We start from the raw sequence: 22,353 nt of genomic DNA on the forward strand, positions 1-22,353 counted from the left end.
TCTCTTTTTGTTTACACTGGTGTATGTCAGGATGAGACTAAGGCCTACATTCTTTCTTTAAATCCAAGCGCTCCCCAAATTTTAGCTGATTTTTCTTATAACTGACTCATCAGTACCAGTTGGTAACTCCTGCTGTCAGCAATGTGAAAATTTCAAAGTGTAGACAGGTTTATGGTTACCAATGATATTATGACATCACAAGAGTCAAGAAATTGAAAACTGAACAACAGAGAGAGGAAGGGATTTTTTAATGAGACTTCTAAAAACTCATTATTTTCATCTGATTTTAAAATCTGCTTAAATCTAATGTACATTTCAGAGAAGGGTTATCTTTGCTAAAATTTCATCTCCCCTGCCTCTTAAATTAAGTTACGACTGTTAACAGTACACATGCTTTCACATCCTAACATGTCCTCCAGCAAAACAACATTCCTACCTTCTTGATATTCTATTTGTAAAAAACAAGCAGTTAACTTTATATATAAAGAAGAAGCCACAAGCTAATTCTTCTCAATGAATGAAGCATTGAGCAGGTTATCTTTTAGAAAAGACAAAATATGTATCTTATAATTTAAATCAACTTCTGTCCCAAATGACTGGAAGATAGTTAATGTGATGTCATTTTATTAAAAAAGGCTCCAGAGATAGTCCCAGCAATTACCGGCTGGTAAATTTGACTTCAGTACCAACTGGTTGAAACTATAGTAAAAGAACAAAATTGTCAAAAGTATAGATAAACATAATTTGTTGGGGAAGAGTCAACATAGTTTCTGTAAAGGGAAATTATGCCTCACCAATCTATTAGAATTCTTTAAGGGGGTCAAAAAGCATGTGGACAAGGAGGATACAGTGGATATACTGTATTTAGGTTTTCAGAAAGCCTTTGACAAGGTCCCTCAAAGGCTCTTTAGTAATCCCTCTAATGGGATTAGAGGAAAGGTCTGTCATGGATTGGTGACTGTCTAAAAAATAGGAAACAAAAGGTAGAAATAAATGGTCAGTTTGCAGAATAGAGAGACGTAACTAGTGGTGTCACTCAGTGGTCAGTACTGGGAGCAATCCTATTCAACATATTCATAAATGACCTAGAAAGAGTGGTAAACAGTGAGATGGCAAAATTTGCAGATGATACAAAACTACTCAAGATAGTTAAGTCCCAGGCAGACTGAGAATAGCTCCAAACAAATCTCTCAAAACTGGGTGAATGGGCAACAAAATGGCAGATGAAATGTAATGTTGATAAATGCAAAGTAATGTACTTTGGAAACGTAACCCCAACTATGCACATAAAACAATAAGATCTAAATTAGCTGCTAACACTCAGGAAAGAGATCTTGGAGATATTGTGGCTAGTTCTCTGAAAAACATTTACTCAATGTGCAGTGACAGTCAAAAAAGTGAACAGAATGTTGGGAATCATTAAGAAAGGGATATATAATAAGATAGAAAATATTATATTGTCTCTCTATAAATCCATGGCACACCCACATATTTAGAATACATATGCAGATGTGGTTGCCCCATCTCACAAAAGATAGATTGGAATTGGAAAAGGTTTAGAAACAGGCAACAAAAATAAGTAGGGATATGGAATAGATTCCATATGAAGAGAGATTAATAAGACTGGAACTTTTCAGTTTGAAAAAGAGATGAATAAAGGGGGTGTTGAGGTATATAAGAAGATAAGGATGTGCTATTTACTCCTTCTCATAGCACAAGAACCAGGGGTCACCAAGTGAAATTAATAGGTAGTAGGTTTAAAACAAACAAAAGAAAGTATTTTTTCACACAATGCATAGTCAACCCATGGAACTCTTTGTCAGAGGATGTTGTGAAGTCCAAGACTACAAGGTATAAAAAAGAACTATATAAATTCATAATGGCTATTAGCCAGGATGGTGTTACTAGCCTCTGTTGCAAGAAGCTGGGAATGAGCAACAGGGAATGGATCACTTGATGATTACTTGTTCTTTTCATTCCTTCTGGCATTGAGCATTGTCAGAGGACAGGATACTGAGCTAAGTGGACCTTTGGTCCACCCAGGTTCAGCACCTCCAAAGCCCTAAACTGCATCCTCAAATGCAATAGGGGGAAATAAAGAAGCAAATACAATCTCAAGAACAAGTCAATATGCCTTGTAGAAAATTTATTTTCCTGACCTAAATCTGGCACTCGGTAAACCTAATTGTATAACATCAGGAATTTCTGACATAGGAAACAACATCAGAGATCCTATGAACTCTGATCTCTGCATTCCTTTCAATTTTCAACAATATATGGCAACAACCAAATACCAGTCAATAAGAAAGAAAACGGAATAAGGTGAGTGGGAAATTTGCTGCTAGCTGCCAACATGGAGCTGGGTTGGGCTTCTGCCTCCTGTCAGAAGTCTCTATCTGTTAATGGAAGCACCTGACTAGTTATATGATTGGCTGAATACAAACAAATTTTCACACAGTGGCAAAAGGTTATGTTAGAGATGGTGAAATCTCCCAGTAATCCCAGAGAGCTTAGCAAGTGTCTTCCCCATGGAGGTAAAGAGCTGAATTATCATGCAATTGAATCAACTTTATAATCCCTGTTTCTTTCCAACTCCTGAGCCTTTATCCTAAACACAGCAGGAAGATAAAAAAAATTATTGTGCATTGGTGTAAACCCTTATGAGAGTGAGAAGCAAATATTATGTAACTATGATATATTAGAAATAATATGAAAATACCGAAATAAATCTATTTTATATTGTGATTATTATACAATTGAGTTCTTTATGTTAATAAACTAAAGCATACTGGACAAACTTAAAACTGCAAGATTTGCATCTGATGTACTGGTTGTGAATATTGTTGTGAAATTGCCCAAAAGTAAGCCCCTCAATAATTTCCTTTCCCTAAGACTTGAGCGTGCTGTTTCTGTAGTGGGAAAATTGTGATTTTTCTGATTTAAAACAAAATTCCATTGGGAAAGCTGACAGAATATTTTGTTTTGGGTTAATTCAACTTCAGTTGTTTTTTCCTGTTAAGTGTTGCCTCACTTGAGCTGTAGATTGACCACCCATTCTCTTGTACGACTGGGTTCCTTCAGTGGATTACATCTTCCTTGATGAAATGCAATCTTTCCTCTGATCAAGCAGATATTAACCTCTCTCCTGTTGGATAGCCAAAACATGAAGAACTCCAAATCAGTGGCTACTTTTGAAAATGTAAACTTATGTAATTAAAAGCCAGATTTTGTCACTCTTACACAAAATAAGTAGTACTCTGAGAGAAATCCTTCTGATTTCTATGGAGTTAGGGTAGCAAAATCTGGTTGTAAATAGGAAATAGGCTATCCTCTTCTATTTCCTTTTACAATTAGTTTTACTCTGAGAATTCATTGTTATTCTTAACCATAGAGTGGGAGGAGTCATATAAACAATCCACCCAACCAGAAATCTGGAATCAAAGGCCTGACATTTTAAGGACTTAAACGCTGCCTTTCTGGGTCAGACCATGGTCCATTTGTCTAGTACGTTGTCTGGGACAATGGCCTGCACCAGAAGTTCACGGGGAGTGAACAGAACAGGGTGTTAAATGCTTTATCTGCATGTAAACTTAAAATAAAAATGGGATTTTCTTGTTTACTGGTGTAGTCTACTATTTCAATAAAATGAAAAATGTTATCTGATACATGCTCACCTCGCACAAAATGGACTGGTCTAAATTAAGTTAAAGAAAGAAAACATGTTTCCGGTTTGATTGTCATAGTCTTTGAAAACTTTATCTTGACATCAAGAAAAGAAACCAGTTTGAAATATTTAAGTAAAACAAATTTTGTAGATTAAAATCCTGGATACACATCTTAGATAGTAAAACCCCATTTGAAAAATATCTCTGAGAAGCTCCTGGCATCAGAATTGAGTACGACCTATAAAGTAAACCAAAGAGTATCTTACACTGCTGAGATTTTTGTAACTTTCACAAATATCAACAACCATTTAACATTGAAACTGCTATCTTTCTTCCACTTTTACTTTGGTTATTGTTCATAAACTACAAAATAAAGAAATAGAAAAATAATACTGGCATTTTTCTCACTTCTAAATGAGACAATATTGTTATTAATTAGCAATACATATAAACTATAATATTATAAAGTGATTATAAACAATATAAAATTAGTATACATGTAAAATCAAATCTGGTATGTTAAAGTATTACGATTGCATGAAACTATTGTTTTAATTACAAATAATATGTTTCACCAATTGTAGCTTTGTCACTTTTTAATGTGAATTACACTTACAAAATCCAGCACAGAGATATCTGTTGATGATTACAAGACTATTTTTGCATCAAAAATAAAATTTATGGACTAAAATAGAGCAAATGATCCTAAGTAATTGATATTCATTTTATTTTTTGTATAGGCTTTATATTTTCTGTAGCCCAGTGAGGCCAAATACAGATTGCTTTTCTTATATTAGTTAAGCAAGCAGGATTTCTCCCCAAAAAACTTTTAAGTAGGATTACACTTTAGAATGTCTAAATTCAAATTTTGGGGGCCATTCAAAACATCCATGCAGTCTGTTCATTCCATATCTTTAGTTGGCTTTCATTTGCTATTATTCTCAGAGAGCTATTTAGTAATATTGGGCCAGACCAGGCCATTGATTTCTAACCAGCACTCCCATTGAATTCAATAGAGAGTTCTACTTAAAATCAATAGCATGATTTGAATCATTGTGAGATTCTTCATATGGGCAAAATATAATATCCTCTGAAAACTAGAGTAAGTTGGAGGTACTGATGGTGTGGCATCAGTATGCAGACTGAAACAAGAAAGAGGTTTTGATAGCAAACAATATTTAGAAATTGAAAACAAGTTAAAGGTGATGTTTTGGTTGCTAGGGCTTCTTTAGGCAATAATCTAAAAAAAAAAAACCCTAACATTTTTCTATTTCTTCTGCAGTGTGAGTAAGGCCTCAAAGACAATATGCTGCCTTTAACCTTGTTCTGTATTCCAGCATGTAGTTTAGAAGTGGAAGACTGTTTTTTGGACAAAGAAGATTGTGTAACTAAAAGATCAGAAGATAACTGTCATTATTCATAAATAAAACTGCTCCTGACTTCACTAAGCCCAATTATGGACCCTAGTACTCCTTCCAAAGTTCTCTGTAAACAATTCCCTAGTGATAATGTTTTTATACTTAGGATCTGATCCTGTAACCTGCATTCACATGGTATAACATACTTACACAAGGGCTACGTCTACACTGGCCCCTTCTTCGGAAGGGGCATGCTAATTTTGAACTTGGGAATAGGGAAATTCCTACTTCAAAGTTGGAATAAGAGATCCTCCGGAAAAGGGCTTTATTCCGGAGGATCGCGCCAGTCTAGACGCTTTTTTCCGGCTTTTCCCCAAGCTGGAAAAAAAGCGGCAGCCATGTTTATTTAAATCCCGCGGGGGATATTTAAATCCCCCGCGGATTTCCCTATTCCCAAGTTCAAAATTAGTATGCCCCTTCCGAAGAAGGGGCCAGTGTAGACGTAGCCAAGCAGTCCCACTGATTTTAAAAGGTCAAATTTTCTGGTCTCATTTTCACATTGGCTGTGCCTAGACTGGCCAGTTTTTCCAGAAAATCAGCCACTTTTCTGGAAAAACTTGCCAGCTGTCTACACTGGCCGCTTGAATTTCCACAAAAGCACTGACTTCCTACTGTAAGAAATCAGTGCTTCTTGCGGAAATACTATTCTGCTCCCGTTCAGGCAAAAGTCCCTTTTGCGCAAAGCTTTTGCGCAAAAGGGCCAGTGTAGACAGCTCAGATTTGTTTTCCGCAAAAAAGCCCCGATTGCAAAAATGGCGATCGGGGCTTTTTTGCGGAAAAGCGCATCTAGATTGGCACGGACGCTTTTCTGCAAAATGTGCTTTTGTGGAATAGCATCTGTGCCAATCTAGACGCTCTGTTCCGAAAATTCTTTTAACGGAAAACTTTTCCGTTAAAAGCATTTCCGGAAAATCACGCCAATCTAGACGCAGCCATTGTGTAAATCTGGAGTAAATCTATCAAGTGCTGTTACTTTAAATTTATACCAGTATGAGATCCCAGAGGAACTACACACATATGATAGCTGTATGAGTAAAAGTTACAGGCTTGGACCCTAAGATTCTACTGTTCAGATGAGGCTAGATTCTGAGGTTAATATTTTATATTCCCACTATAATTCTATTTTCCTACAAGTTATTGATGGAAATCAAATACTTTTAAATCCATTTACAAATTAGGCCACTTTGACAAGACCTATGCTTGAATTTTAAGGACAGAAAGAGAGAAAAACAAAGCAGAGAATTAACGCTCTAAAATAGCTTAGGATATGCAGTATATTTCCTTGGAAGGAGATCGTCATATAGACTAACTTCTGTAATGTACATGTGAACATGCTCTGCTAAAAATATGTTTTTCTTTGACAGATACAGCCTTAGGCAAGCAGAGATTGTGACGTTCATGGGCGTAATGTATGAAAGCCTAAAACACAGAGGCTGCATCTTTCTGATTTTCTCAAAATAAAGTGATGGAATCACACTGAGTTTATAGTAAATGTGACCTCAATAAAATATATGTATTATTGTTCAGAGTTATAGTGATAATTAATAATACTAATTAATAATAATTCTTAGCATTTATAAAGCATTTTGAATCATCAAAGCTCTGCATAAGCATTAACATATTAATCAATAAGATATATTGGGATAGTGCCTTTTGAACTTGAGACAATCATTATTTTTTGAGAGAATTATATGCAATACATGGTAATGAACAAAATCGTATCTCAGAGAACAATACACAGCAAAGGGTCTACATGGATTTTAGTTCTGAAACACTCAAAAATATAAGGCAGAATTTAGAAGGCAGTGCATTATTATATAGGTGACACAATAATTATATAGGTGACACAACAAGACACTTTGTCTGTATAGATCCTTGTGTTAGTTCTCTTCCTCTCTAATTGCTATTCTATGATCCTTGTCTGCTTCTTTTAACTATTCAATTTTTAGGTGCTTCTAGATTACCAGTTTTGCCTGTTTGGTTTTCCCTTTGATATTTACATACCCTCTGCTTCTTGTTTCCCACCTCCTTCCATTTTTTTCCTCCTCCTTCCCCCATTTTCCCTCTCCCATTTTTATTTTGGGTCTGGACATCCTAAACTCAAAACTCCGGTCATCTGAAGAAGTGGGCGGTGCCCACGAAAACTCATGATACCATCTACATGTTTTGTTAGTCTATAAACTGCTACCAGACTATTTGTTGTTTTTTAAGTTTATCCTGTACAGACTAACTCGGCTACCACCTGAATCTTCTGAACAATAAATCCTGTTTTCCAGTCTCATGCCTAACTGAATTAAATAACTGGACTTAATTTAAGTGGGTTCACTGGGCACTCAGGCTGTGTCCAGACTCCATGCCTCCGTCGACGGAGGCATGTAGATTAGCCAGATCGGAAGAGGGAAATGAAGCCGCGATTAAAATAATCGCGGCTTCATTTAAATTTAAATGGCTGCCCCGATCTGCCGATCAGCTGTTTGTCGGCAGATCGGGAGAGTCTGGACGCGATGCCCCGACAAAGAAGCCTTTCTTCATCGACACAGGTAAACCTGGTTTCACGAGGCTTACCTGTGTCGATGAAGAAAGGCTGCTTTGTCGGGGCATCGCGTCCAGACTCTCCCGATCTGCCGACAAACAGCTGATCGGCAGATCGGGGCAGCCATTTAAATTTAAATGAAGCCGCGATTATTTTAATCGCGGCTTCATTTCCCTCTTCCGATCTGGCTAATCTACATGCCTCCGTCGACGGAGGCATGGAGTCTGGACACAGCCTCAGACTAAAGGATCTCTCTTCTACCTCCTCTGCCTACGCACGGAGTTGCAGTGAACTTGCTCTCCAGTTCTGAAGGCTTCAATAATCCCAGATATTCAACAAGTAGCAATAGCTGGTAGATCTTTGTGGTGATGAATCCATTCTCCCTGTTCCTATTCCTCTCTCTGCATCTACTGCTACTATTCACTGGCTGCTACCTACAAGGAGTTCCTGCACAGATAGATTCCAGAGCATGGAGACAAATCCCATCCCTGAGCCAACAGAAGTGCTGCCTTCACAGCAGTTGTAATGGAAGGAGAAAGATATGTGCTATGGAAAATATTGATTATGTTGGCTGAGGATTCCTCCCCTTTCTTTTGACATGAATACTCACTGATGAAGAGGTAAAGGATCAAATATGCTTGATCAGATGAAGCAGAATTTCAAGAGCACAAGATGCAGTAGCTCAGTGACAGAACTACTTGAAAGGCTATAAAGATACTACAAAGATGTAACAGGCATTGACAGAGGGCTAGTCCTGCTCCAGTTGAAATCAATAGGAGTTTTGACTTGGACTTCAATGGGACAGGAATAGATCCTGACTCTGCAAAAAGGACCCAAATATCTAAACTGGATAAATAAAAACTTTTATAGAAAGAAATCTGGTTCTTGACAAACTTGAAAGAGGGATGTGGCATGACATACAAAATAATTCAGCATAAAAGTAGAAGAAAGATTTTTTTCACTTCCTACTGTACCACCCATGTCCTATATATTACTGTAGCATTGCAAAAACTGTTGTAGCCAGTCAGGGAGGAACAGAGGCATCGTGTAAGACATGATTATCATAGATTTACCATAAACATAAATCACAAACATTTGTTGAGTGTCCAGACTGTTATATATACAAACGTGTCAACTAATTCAAGTTAATTGACAGTTAATTAACTTGAATTAAAAAAAAACCCTATAGGGTAGATATACCCTTAGGATAAATGACTCTTTAATAGAGAGACAAGGTGGGTAAGCTAATATTTTTATTGGACCAACTTCTGTTCTTTATTTCTGATGTGAATAATTTCCAACAATAAAATTGAGGGGGACACCACATTTGAGTGGAATGTAGATACCCTGGGGACAAAAATGACTGATAGTCTTTGAAATGAGGGACATTTGGAGTAAGCCTATCTCTGAGAGATGTTGTGAATCTTAATTGATTTAAAAGACTCTCTGATCCTTAGATGAAAGATATGATAATACCTTGCATTTATTTTGTCAGTTTTATGCTGGTATGAATTACCTGTAAAACTTAACAATTTCACTCATATAAATCTTGTAATGGTTTCCATAAATAATGCTTTTATATTTTCCACTTTAAACTAAAATAAGGCCTTCTATATGTAAATTTTTACTCACAGAAATAGGATGTTTCCTTTTACTTTGGACTGAACTAGGTGTTGAATACTGGAACTCAGTATATATCTACAGCTAGGGAATTTTTGCAAATGTTTTCCACAATAGCATTTTGCATTTTCACTTAGTAAGTTTCAGTTGTGTTTGCATCCGTTTCTGCAAAGACTTTAGGAAATTTGCTTACTGGCAGGAATGATCTTGAAAACTGTGAGTTTTAAGAATATGTGGCAGAATGTTTGAAGTAAAACAATGTTTAGCCTGTAATCTCAAGCATTTGTACCAGAAAACTAATTCCAAGAGTTGTGTTCTTTGACAGGGAACAGAAACATATCATGTGACCTGTCCTAGTCAAAGTAGTTCAGATTTCAAGTACTCACAACTTAGCTGTTCATAGATCTCTCAGTTGTGCAAGCTAGGCACAGGACTTAGTAAAGGAGAGTGTGGAACTTTCACCGCCCTTGTGGGAGCTCAGAGAAATTCTGCTGCAGAGACAGTTCCTTGTGGTTTCTTTCTTATTCAACTTTCACATATTTCTTTCTTTTCAGTTTCATTTCTTCTATTAAACTCCCCCATATATTTTACTTTTTCACTAATATTCATTGAAGGAAATGTTTCCTTGTCCTCCTCTCCTTTGACATTCCTTCTCTTCTGATTCAAACCAGAGAAGGAGTAGCCTCATCAGGATAATCCCTTCTTCAGCTTGTGAAGTATCTTTGAACCTAGATCTCCTGCTCCATAACGTTATGTGGTGACCTTCTGTACCAGCTATCAAATCCTAATATTAGTTGGATAGAATCAAACCATTCTATATATAAGTAAAAATTGTTAAAATTATAATTTAAACATGTTTCCAGGTGAGACAAGAATCACAAGTCTAAAATCACTGTACATTTTATGTATGTTTAAAAAACCAGACAAGCAGTAAAAGGTAAAACAAACTTTACAATTCTGCATAGTATGATACATCTCAAGATCACTTCAGTATGTTCAGATATACTCTAAAACTATAGAACATGGAGAGTATTAAGGTGGGCTAAATCTTTTACCTCATTTTCTCTGTTTTACAAAAAGTATACTAAATTAGGAGTAATTTCATAAAATATTTTTCTCCATGTAACGATTCTGTTGTATTCCCATTTACTGGAAGACACTTAAAGGAAAGACCAAGTAAGGAGAAGTTATTTTGCTCTGTATTTGGCACTGGAATCTGTGAGTAAAGTAAAGGCTTTATTAATCTTGTCTGCTTTGCACAAATATTAACACTAAGGCTACGTCTAGACTGGCATGATTTTCCGCAAATGCTTTTAAGGGAAAAGCTTTTCCATTAAAAGCATTTGCGGAAAAGAGCATCTAGATTTGCATAATTGCGTCATGGCATTCTTTCGAACAAGCGCCTTTTTTAAACTAAAACCGCGGTCTAGACGTGGTTTTTTCGAAAACGGCAGGCTTTTTCAAAAGATCCTGTAATCCTCATACTATACCTCATTTTTTGTGGTTTACAGGATCTTTCGAAAAAGCCTGCCGTTTTCGAAAAAACCGCATCTAGACCGCGGTTTTACTTTCAAAATGGCACTTGTTTGAAAGAACGCCATGATGTGATTATGCAAATGAAGCACAGGATATTTAAATCCCCACTTCGTTTGCACTTTCAAAGTGCCTCATTTATATCCCTCTGTCGACAGGGATGTAATCTAGATGTATGTAGCCTAACTTACTCCTCCTCTTCCCTCAAGTGCCCAAAATGATGAAAATGATCTCTCTTTCTTTCTCTCTTCCTCATCAATTTCTGGACAAAATATTGAAAATTTGAAATCCAGAACATTTCAACAACTTGAACATTCACAGCATAAGATGAGAGGAAGAGAGACAGAGCCTCTTTTCTGCCACCTTTTTATCCAGGAATAAATTTATCCTGGAAGTCCACGTTCTAGAACCATGCTGATATAATGGATACATTATTAATGATGTTAATGATCTTAATAACAAGAAATCAATTTTGTCAAAAACATTTGAGTTTGGGCTCCATAATACGTTATTTTTCCTTGACTGTGTTTTGCATTCTTTCTTATGTCATTGTTCAAAATAGTAACAAACTTTAGTAAGAAATACCAAAAGCAAGAAACTATGGGAAAATAATGTAATGTTTGCCAAATGGAAAACAACAATACTGCAATTCAAAAGCTACAGAATTTAACATTGTCTCATTAAAGATGGGTTATGCCAACTATAAATATAAGATGCATGATGGGGAAATGTGATACATAGTTAAAGATAATTGCACCCATACAGGAATGATCACTGAAATTTTCTTTGTGGCAGTTCAAGAAATATAAGTCCAAGTATTATAACAAGGAATCATATGGGAATGAATGGTATGTACAATACTTCTGTGAAAATTTCCAACTACAATAACAATCAGGACCTTGTACTGATTGTGTGACATTTTAAATCCTGGCTGTTGATCATAACCCTTCCCTTCATTGAGAACCTGGTGGCCCAAATGAGTATTTGTTTAGCATTCATTGTATTATTCTAGAGAAACATGGCATTACACGTTCAAAATAAAATCAGGAACTGAAGAGAAGTGGGGGAGAATATATATTCCCCCCATTATCCTTCTATAAGGTACTGTAGGCTTTACTTTTTGGAGAATGGCAAGTAGAGTTGACAAAGTTCAACTTTCTTTTTGTAGATGGTTATGAAATGCTGCTCAGTGAAGAATTCCACTTCTTATACTTTCTTAGATTAAGGTCCATGGGTCTAAATCTGTATATCCAGAAAGTGATAACTGCATTCCAGTTGCTGGTTTTTGCATCAAGACACACATTCTTTCTGTGGCTTGACACCATGCCATATAACTGTGGCCATTTATATTGACACTTCCACAGAAGGGATTCTTAAAATCTTTTACAAATATTTTTGAGGAAAAAAGTTCAGAACTAGAGCTGAATGAAATATTCACAACACATAATTTATTCTGTCATTTTCCATTAGCTCGTTAGACTGTTTTTATTATTCTTCCCCACACGTACTATCAGTTATTTAACCAATCTTTTGTGAAAACAAACTTCATCCTGTGATTGATCACACTGAACTAAGTATTCATACAGGCATTCAACACTCATGATTCAAGATTCTAATATGTGATTGGTCATTTAAGTCATACATACTGTTTCTGCTCTCTGCATGGATGACCTTCAAATTAACACATCTAGGATGAATTTTCAAAACAGCTGGACAAGCAATTCTGGAACAAACATTCAGAAAAAATATATTTGCTCAAGTATTTGTATGACAATTCATGCAAGAATGAACCAACTTCCACTTACTTCAACATAACAAAGATATAACTCTATGAAAGTTCATGGAAAGTAAGTAAACAGGGTCATATGAACAATAGGGAAACAAACCTACAGTCATCATTGCAAAGGATATTTATGGAGGTTTTTGCTGTTTATATTTGCTCAGGTATATAGGGAATTATAGAAGGAAAAGATAGTAAAGACCTAGTAGTTCATCTATTCCATTTCCTTGCTACTGAAGTATTATTCCTTTCACTATATTCTATAATACTTTGTCCAGTAGTGATGTAAAATCTGAAAGAAAAGGGATCCATCACTTTCCTTAGATACTTTTCCACACTGTAATAGAACTCACTATGGGGAAGTGTTTTCTTTTGCTCAGCCCATTTTTTCTTTTTAATTTCATTTTGTTACTCCTAATTATTATTAATAATAATATAATAGTTATATAGCATCTTATTTTCTGGTACATTCCAAAGCACTGTGCGCCTGATCCTGCAGCCCTTACACATATAAGTTGTTCCACTGAAGTTGAAAATCATTAACTCAAATACAGTTCTTCAAGATGCTGAGTTCTTCACAAATGAGAGTCTCTCAATATTTATTAAATTCAATGAAAATTCATCATCAAATTCAAACTTCTTATCCTTTGCAGTCAAGCATATGGATAACAGGTGTCCCACCTAATTTGATCTAGTTGCTTGATCTCTTCCTATCTCCTGTTTTCTTCCACTGATATTAACCTTGATTTAGTTTGCTTCTCACACATTCTCAGTACACCTGTTGCCTCTCCTCCCTGCATGAAAGAACTTCCCTACACCGGTGCACCAAACCTTACATTTGTCAGATCTCACTTCTTCTACAACATCTACTAAGTCAATCAAGATGGTTTTTTTACCTTGGTAACCTTTCTGTTCTGTAAATTGTAATATAAAATATAATCAGCTATGCTGCGGACATGCTTTTGCTGAATAACTACAATCTTTTGCTAAGGGCATTGTTTCTCCTCCTGGATCTTACCCCAAAATTTTGGAAACTTTTTAAGAAAAGGACTTTAAAAACAACTTTAAAAAATAGTCCTGTGTCACTTGAGACTAACAAAAAATATATGTGTAATCTCATGGGATTTGGTGGGCAAAACCTACTTCTTCAGATGAGATGATCTGGAGGAAAGAACTGTTTGTTTCACATGATTGTATGATACACAACACATTCTTGTATACTCAATGAATTTATTATTAACAGCAAGATCTTGAAGTACTGAAACAGGAAAAAATCTGTAGACTTTATTGCGAATTTTGTCTCAACTCAAAGTTTAAGTTATAGCCCAGTACAATATTTTGTAAACACTTTGTTCTCTGCAGCGCAAATACCTCTATGGCTGTATGTAGCAACTGCTCTACAGTACACAGTACAATACATAACAGTTCAAGATTGGATGTGAAGAAGAACCCAATCTGGAATTTGATCATATCACTGAGGTCTAGTGCTGATTAAGCTGTTTGACTTGAACTGCAAAAGTGCATGTAATTTTGTTAACTGTGAACTGCATTTACAAACCATCAATGGTTTATTCAAATGTTATGTATGTCTTCTAAGGAGTCTGTAGAATCTTTTTTAAAACATATATAGGCTACGTCTAGACTGGCATGATTTTCCGCAAATGCTTTTAACGGAAAAGTTTTCCGTTAAAAGCATTTGCGGAAAAGAGCATCTAGATTGGCACGGACGCTTTTCCGCAAAAGCACTTTTTGCGGAAAAGCGTCCATGCCAATCTAGATGCGTTTTTGCTCCAAAAAGCCCCAATCGCCATTTTTGCGATCCAGGCTTTTTTGCGCACAACAAATCTGAGCTGTCTACACTGGCCCTTTTGCACAAAAGATTTTGCGCAAAAGGACTTTTGCCCGAATGGGAGCAGCATAGTATTTCCGCAAGAAGCACTGATTTCTTATATGAGATCGTCAGTGTTCTTAAGGAAATTCAAGCGGCCAGTGTAGATAGCTGGCAAGTTTTTCTGCAAAAGCAGCTGCTTTTGAGGAAAAACTTGCCAGTCTAAACACAGCCATATATTGTTCTCCACGTGGGTTGCCGCAAACTTTTTCTGGTATGTTGGACTGATGTATTTGCAATTTGAGCTTGGTTTGTAGGATACAAATCACAGAAAGTAAGCAAGATAGTAGAAATATGAGTGGTATCTCTTGTATCCCTGACCTAGTGAGTGATCAAAGGACTCAAATGCCATTTTTCATATGATTTCTTATGAAAAATACATTTCCAATGGGCCCTTCTGATCTTTCTGGAAAAATCTGTAAGAAAACATTTTTTCCTAGTACTAGCCCCAGTTCTTATTGCTGAGTGACATATATTGCCTTCTGTAATTCCTGTCTTATTTTTGTTTTTCATTTAACCTGACAAATATCTCTCAGTTTTACAAGGGAATGTTTATTTTTTGCACAGATACCTAAATTCCCTTGTCTAAATTCTGGCTGACAGACCTCCATGTTGTATTATTCCTGAACAGAGACTTATGTACATTGTACCTTCCTGTAATTCTCCAGTTAATGGAAAATATTTTAAAATTATCATCACTTGTATTTTGTTTGCCAAAAGATGAAAATCAGCTTGCTTTACTGATATCTGTGTATCAGAGTTCTTTTGTACCATCAAACTGAGACAGAGCTCTAAACACCATATACACTCCTGTAATCTCCCTAATTAGTGGGAAGTTGTCTTAGTATTACTATCATTTAATGTGTTATCTGACTTGTATCCCAGTGCTAAAGAGTGATATTCATAAATGCATGTGAATAGATTCATAGAGTTCAGGGCCAGGAGGGATGGCTGTGATCATCTAGTCAGATCTTCTGTATAACAAAGGCCATAAAACTTCCTCCCAAATATTTCTGAGAGCAGAGCTTTCGGAAAAACATCTAATCCTGATTTTAAAATTGCCATTGACAGGGAGTCCTCCATGACCCTTCACAGTATTGTCTGTAGTACCTTCACCATTACAAATGTATGCCTTGCTTGCAGTCTGAATTGTCTACCTTCAACTTCCAATCATTGAATCTTGTTATACCTTTCTCTGCTAGACTGAACTTCCTATTATAAAATATAAGTACTTAGAGACTGTGACTGCAAACTATACTATGTTGACACAGATTTAATTCTCACTTATAGGAATATTTATATGGCCCAGTCAATACTGTTAAAAATTGAGACTATATATACAACTAAAACTTGATAATTTACTTGGATGGTTTTATGTTCATTTTTTTCTTTCTGTTGATATTTATATGAGCAAAGCTGTAGAAAGGGATCCATGGAAATTTTAATACATATTTATTGTCATGAGTATTTTCAGTGGCAGTGTTTACATAACCATCTTGAAAGAACTTTGTGGGTTTCGAAGAGTGAGAATGGGAAGAAGAGAGGTTTTGACAGGACCAGGAGGAGGAAAAAAAACATATAAATAGAAAATGAACAGCAGTCATAAGGAGGTGGGGGAATTTGTGAGGGCTGTGACAATAGTGTTCCTGCAGCACTTTTGGGCTAAAGAGATATTTAATCATCTCATTGTTGCCTGGAGTACATCTTGGCATTGTGGTGGTAGAATGATTGCCTCATAACTGATATTCTTTGATACACCTGTGAAGGAGGCATTTAAAGGGGTGTGTTGCATTGTGCCCTAAAGGGTTTCTGCTTTAATCACAAAGGGCTAAACAAGGTCCTTACAAAGGTAAAGAGTGGAGAGAAAACAAGCAACAGCAGTACCAGAGTAGCAGGTAGGAAAGGAAAACACATCAAGAGAATGTGGTGAAAGAAGATATATATGCTGTGCTTAATGCCATCATGTCCAATGTGACCGCACTCACTTGGTTATCACTCTCATTGGAAGGCAGTGGGAACCTGAATGAACTTCAATTGAGTCCTGAGGCTGCTGTCAGAGCAAGAAGTTCCAAAAGAGGTTCAGTGTCATCAGCAGAAGCAGCAGGATTTTATTATCCAGAAGGGTACTGAAAAGGCCTTCCCTCTGAAGACAGAGATAAGAGACATCTAACTGTGCCCCAAACTTGCTGCTACAGGGTTCCCCCTGCTATACAGACTGGACCAAATATCAAGACTGATTCAGTAATGTAATTGCAAAGGGGTAATTGTATTTGTTTGGTACTGGTAGCTTTCCATTTTTATTCAGTAAGATTTTTTTTAAATACATTATTTTGTAAATTATATTATTTAAATAGTTATCGCTTTTCTTTAATATTTGTAGTTGTAGTTTAATGCGTCCCAGGAACTATTACAAACCATTTGGCAAGACCCTGATCCTCAACTTTCCAGTATCTACTTTTGTAGATCTTACCCTTGGGTATGTCTAGACTGCATCCCTCTGTCAGCAGAGGGATGCAGATTAGGCAGGTCGACATTGCAAATGAGGCAGGGATTTAAATATCCCATGCCTAATTTGCATAAAAATGGCCACTGCATTTTGCCAGCTCAGCACTTTGTTGGCAAAAAGCAACAGTCTAGAGGGGGATCTGTCGAGAAAGAAAGCCTTTTTTGACAGATCCCTTATGCCTCCTACAAGGAGGTTTACAGGATCAGTTGTAAAAGGCTTTCTTTCTCGACAGATCCCCCTCTAGACTGCCGCTTTTTGGCGACAAAGTGCTGAGTTGGCAAAATGCGGTGGCCATTTTTATGCAAATTAGGCGCGGGATATTTAAATCCCTGCCTCATTTGCAATGTTGACCTACCTAATCTGCATCCCTCTGCCGACAGAAGGATGCAGTCTAGACATACTCCTTGGTCCCTGAATGGGATTAACAGGTGTACCTCAAATCAAACAAATAATAGTAATAATAATGAGAAGACAGCACAGAAAAGTAATTGAAAAATAGTCTCCATTATGCTTCCTTTACATGAGTAATCAAATTATATTTCAAAATAGTACTTAAAACTAATCTTCTATTTCATACAGTAACTTAAAATTTTGACTACATTAATATCCTTAACAAGGGATAATTTATGAGAACCCTCTGAAAATTTTGGATTCAGTTAGAGTGGTGTTTGGCTGGAGTTCAGACCAATTCTTACTTTTTCTGACTTGGCCTGATTATCTATATAGATATTTTATTCTTGTCATTACAATATGCAAGAGAAATAAAACATCAGTAATTTCTCTGTAATGGATAGTATTTCAATAGGAAGAGTTAAATGGCTGTTTCAGGGTAATTAAATATATAATCTGAAAAATTTGTTAAAAAAATTATACTAGTAGAAAATGAAATAAAAATGAGAACTCCTTAGTTTAATTAAGGGTCAAATAAAAAAGGCCTTGCTGAAATGACTTTTGTTTTATTGAATTGTAAAGTCTCCAATCCTGTAAATTTTTGGGGCTCTTCTGCTGCAATTGGTAGCAAAATCACAGACCCACATGGAGTCCCCACATAGAGTCCCAATGATATTGTCAGAGCTCTGTGTGGCTTCAGCACAGCAGTATGTCCTTACGCTGTCATTTGCTAGATTAAGACTTTACACACATGATTAACTTTACACATGTGAATCATGCAATTGAACTCAAATGAGGGAAATGGCTTTATAAAATAGCCAGGGCTGGATTATAAATTACTATTATGGGCATCATGCAAACACAGAAAAGAGACAGTCCCTGCCTTCAGGGACTTACACTCTACAAGAAACAACATGCAAATTAATATGTGAAGAATAGACATCACTTTTTTAGTTACATGTGTTATTGTGAGGGTTTTTCATCTCCAATTTACTTGCAAAAACCCACAAAGGAAAATATTTCAAAAATGGCTAGAATAGCACTATGACTTCTAAGCAATATTGGATCTCTTGTTATTATCTACTTTGATGTGAATCAAAGTCATGATACCTAAATTTTGTAGAAAAGCCCAGAATTTTTTATGTCTAGCAGAGCCATGAATTGAAATTCTCAGAGTTATCTTTTGAAGGTGGTGTGGAGGTTTCTTTGAAGACAAGGAATGAGAGGTAAGATATGGATGATCAGTTTTTAAAACGTGTATGTCCATGGATGAAAGGGTGTTTTTGTCTTTTATTATTATTTTGTGTGAGTTCGTAGAGAATGTAGTGATTGTTTGATTTTACCCTCATTGTTGTTGATGGGTTGTCTGATGCATAGGATGAACTGCATCATGTGTTGTGACAGGCATGTGTAGGATCTATGGGTCTTGAAAGTGGGATAATGGTGGTGTTGAAGCAGGGGAGACACATGTCTAGGTTTTGCATCTGTTGTTATGGCAGGGTGTGCTGCTGCTTTGAGTTTGTTCTGGTCTGTGCAGAGATTGCTTCTGATGATTAGTGTGGTGAGGCAGTGGGGGGTGGTTTTTCTGAAGACCAGAGGAGAAGATTCAGGGGGAAAAAAATTCATGATGTGGTCTTCATGAAGTGTGGGTTGTAACTGATTAATGATACCTCCATAGGGGTTCCAGTATAGAGTGGTAGGTGACAGTGAGGTGTATAGAGTCAGAGAATTTTTCTTCTATTTTAGCAGGTTTTCTTGGGGTATCTGGGGAGCTTGTTACATGACGTGATCTACTTCTCTGGTGGAGAGTCCTTGTCTGGTGAAAGCAAATTTAAGTGTACGTATCCCAGACTTTTGGAGCATATTCTATGCAATCTGAGTGCCTGGCTGTATATAACAGCAGTAGTTACTGCGTCTATGGAGTAGTGATCTGCTGGTTTCTTATATATAGTTGTCTGTAGAGTTCCATTGCTGAAGTTGATCATGGTGTCTAGAAGCTGATGCTGATGCAGGAGTATTCTAAAGAGAATTGGATGGATGGATGGATGGATGGATGGATGGATGGATGGATGGATGGATGGATGGATGGGCGTGGTTAAAGCTGTGGTAGAAATTTCTGAGCAGGTTTAGGTTTTGTGCCCAGAAGATGTTAATACCATTAATCTATGGCAGGTATTTCATTGTTATATCAATGTTTTAAGGTATGTAGGTACTTTAAGATACAGACAGGTGCCTTTTGGGATTTCAAAAGTGCCTAGATGCCTAATTTCAATCAAAACTATTCTAGCCCTTTTGCTTAGATATCCACTATCCTGGGACTTCATTTGATGATGTGGTGACAGATACCATATAAAAACTGAAGACAACCAGATTTTGCTTTCCCCTCCAGAATTCTCCAGAACCCAGCAAAGTTACTTAGACTGTGGAGCTGTAGGAAGGATTAGGAGCTTAATGCTATTTTCCATGTCACCATTCCATACATGGAACTCCCTTGGCTGTCTATGGGAGTTTTGAGATGGGTTGATGACAGGGAAAAATGTTATATTAATAGGTCAATTCTTTTATTTACTAATTATTTACTATTTATTTACTCTAATTTGACTTTTGTTCACAGTAAATGTTTTTTCAAAGACTAGTCCATTATCTTTTGTTAATATCTAGCACTTAATATAATAAAAAAGACTAGCACTTAATATAATAAAAAAGACTATAGTTACACTGAGGTAATATGCTCCACAATAGGGCACATGGCAGGGAGTATATTATCATTATTGCCCTATTGTACCAAGGTAATGAGACAGAGAGAGGTAGAATGATTTACCTGAAGTCATAGAGTGAGTCAGTGTCAGAGCTGGGATTAAGATCCAGGGTTTCCCAGTACCTATTCCCACACTCAGACCATTTGATAATGCTACTTCATGTGCTATATAAAAATTTGCTATAATAACTATGTTAAAGAGAAAATTACTTGAAACATAAAATAATATATAATTATTTTGTGCCCTGCTATCTAGAAACTGAAAGATGTATTTTCTCTCAGTAGATAAGCACATATGGTACATAAAGTGAAAGAGAAAGGATTCTGTCCTTTAAAGTTATTTTTTACTCAGAAAAAATGAACATGCTTTATAACAAATAACTTTTTCTAATACATTTTAATAATTCTGTATTTCAGAGTAGAAGATGGCTTGTGACTTATCTTGTAGAGAAGAATGACTGAAATGACTGTTTGGAATTATTCTGGAATTAAACTAGAATGAGGTCTCCTCTGCCAATGTAAGGTAATATTGCTGAAAGGCTAGAAATCCAAAGTGATGTATGTCCAGCTGACTGCGTGTTGACAGTGTCAAGCCTGGCAAAAGTTCCATATGCCTGAAGCCAACAGAGCCAAGAGACTGGGTAAACCAAGGGATGAAATCACTCTGTGAGACATGGTATACACAGGCCCCTTTCTAAAAGGCATTGAGCCAATGGGAGCAGACACAATATTAAAACCTTCTGCATGTGGTCAAGTGATGTGCAGGATTTACTGACAAAGTCAAAAGTTCTGCCACAACGAGACAGCATCTTGGAATTGCAGTGAAAACTGCTAAGAAGTTATTTACTAATCCACCTACTATAGAACATGAAATACAATCACATGCTAGTTTTCAGTTCATTTGTAGAGAACATTTTTTCAGCATCACAAATCTCATTTAGAAAGAAAAAAGAGTCTTAAATGAAAAGGTGGGCAGTTAATCATAGATATTCCTATCCTGCAAGGAGATGTCAGGGACATTAGTTCTGATCCCCTTTGCCCTGATTTAAATCAGACCTAAGAAGTTTGGTATCAAATGAGAGCAGAATCAGTCGCAGGGAGTAAAGCAAACAAGATCTGGCATATAATGTGCATCAAAACCAGTGTGGTTTTTAAAAAATGTTTTTTTGTTCAAGTTGCAGTGTCTGTACAGCTGCAGAAAATACACCGAAGTCTGAGGTATACCTTGTTCTGTCTAATTCTGCTTCCTTGAGGTTACATAAATTATGTACTCCTTCACTTTAGATATCAGTCTGGTTTCTTAAAATATATTAATTATTATGTAATAACTTTTACTAATTGTTTCTCCCCTTTGAGTATTTAAAAAATTGGTGTGTTGACAATAGTAAAGGATAATGAATGGTTGTTAAGTTGTCAGCAGTGTAAAATGAAGTACTCAGTCTCTGCTAATAATTTTGGTTAAATAAAGTCAATAAGATTTTACTAATATTATGCCATTATTGGGGGGGGGGGGAAGGGGAGAGAAGGAGGAGGCAGAGATGACAGAATTGCCAGGCCCCAAAGCAAGGTGGGAGGGAATCCGGTTACACACTCCTGGAATGGGCATGGAGCCTAGGGCAGAAGGGGAAGGGCTGGGGCAGCTAGCCCTCACCACTGCCTGGACTGCTCTGCACTGCATCCCCGCCCCCAGCTCACTTTTAGTGCCACCTAGACAGTGTTGCCCAGGGCTTTGGCAGTGATTTAAAAGGCTTGCTGCCAGAGTAGTGCATGCAGCTGGTTGCCCCAGGCCCTTGTGAATATCCGGGCCCCAGGGCAGTTGCCCCTTCTGCCCTCTCTGTTGGCAGACCTGGCCATTATGCTTTTGCCACCTTATAGTGTTATTATTATTTATAAAACACCTCACCAAAGTACTCAGACTGCTGTACAATAATACATTTAAAACATTTCTAAAACATATTACATACTATACTGTAAATTCTTAATGTTCAGAAATCTTATTTACTGCAGTAGGTTTGACTTGTTTTCAATGGGAGTTCAAAAAGCACTAGCAAAACTGACTCCTTAGTAATACAAAGCAAGCAATACAAAAATTCAACAGGCATGAAAATAGGAATAGTTATCTAGATTGATTTTTTTTAATGATTTGAATGAGTTTCCCATGACTTTACCAGCCATTTTAGATATCTAGTACAAACCTGTGTATATGCAAATTAATTTAAAGTTAATAAATGGTCTGTGAACTGGAATTCATAAGTAATGTTT

At 36.6% G+C, this 22,353-nt stretch overlaps 1 long non-coding RNA gene across 1 annotated transcript in view; it reads left to right on the plus strand.

Moving 5' to 3' along the window:
* Positions 1-21,568, plus strand: part of LOC142829908 (uncharacterized) — a 45,989-nt gene extending 24,421 nt beyond the window's left edge. Inside the window, exon 3 of the long non-coding RNA XR_012904817.1 lies at positions 20,509-21,568. This is a non-coding gene — a long non-coding RNA (uncharacterized LOC142829908). The remainder of the gene's footprint in view (positions 1-20,508) is intronic.
* The last annotated feature ends 785 nt before the right edge of the window (positions 21,569-22,353 follow it).

The sequence above is a fragment of the Pelodiscus sinensis genome, chromosome 6 (assembly GCF_049634645.1).
Source record: "Pelodiscus sinensis isolate JC-2024 chromosome 6, ASM4963464v1, whole genome shotgun sequence".
NCBI lineage: Eukaryota > Metazoa > Chordata > Testudines > Trionychidae > Pelodiscus > Pelodiscus sinensis.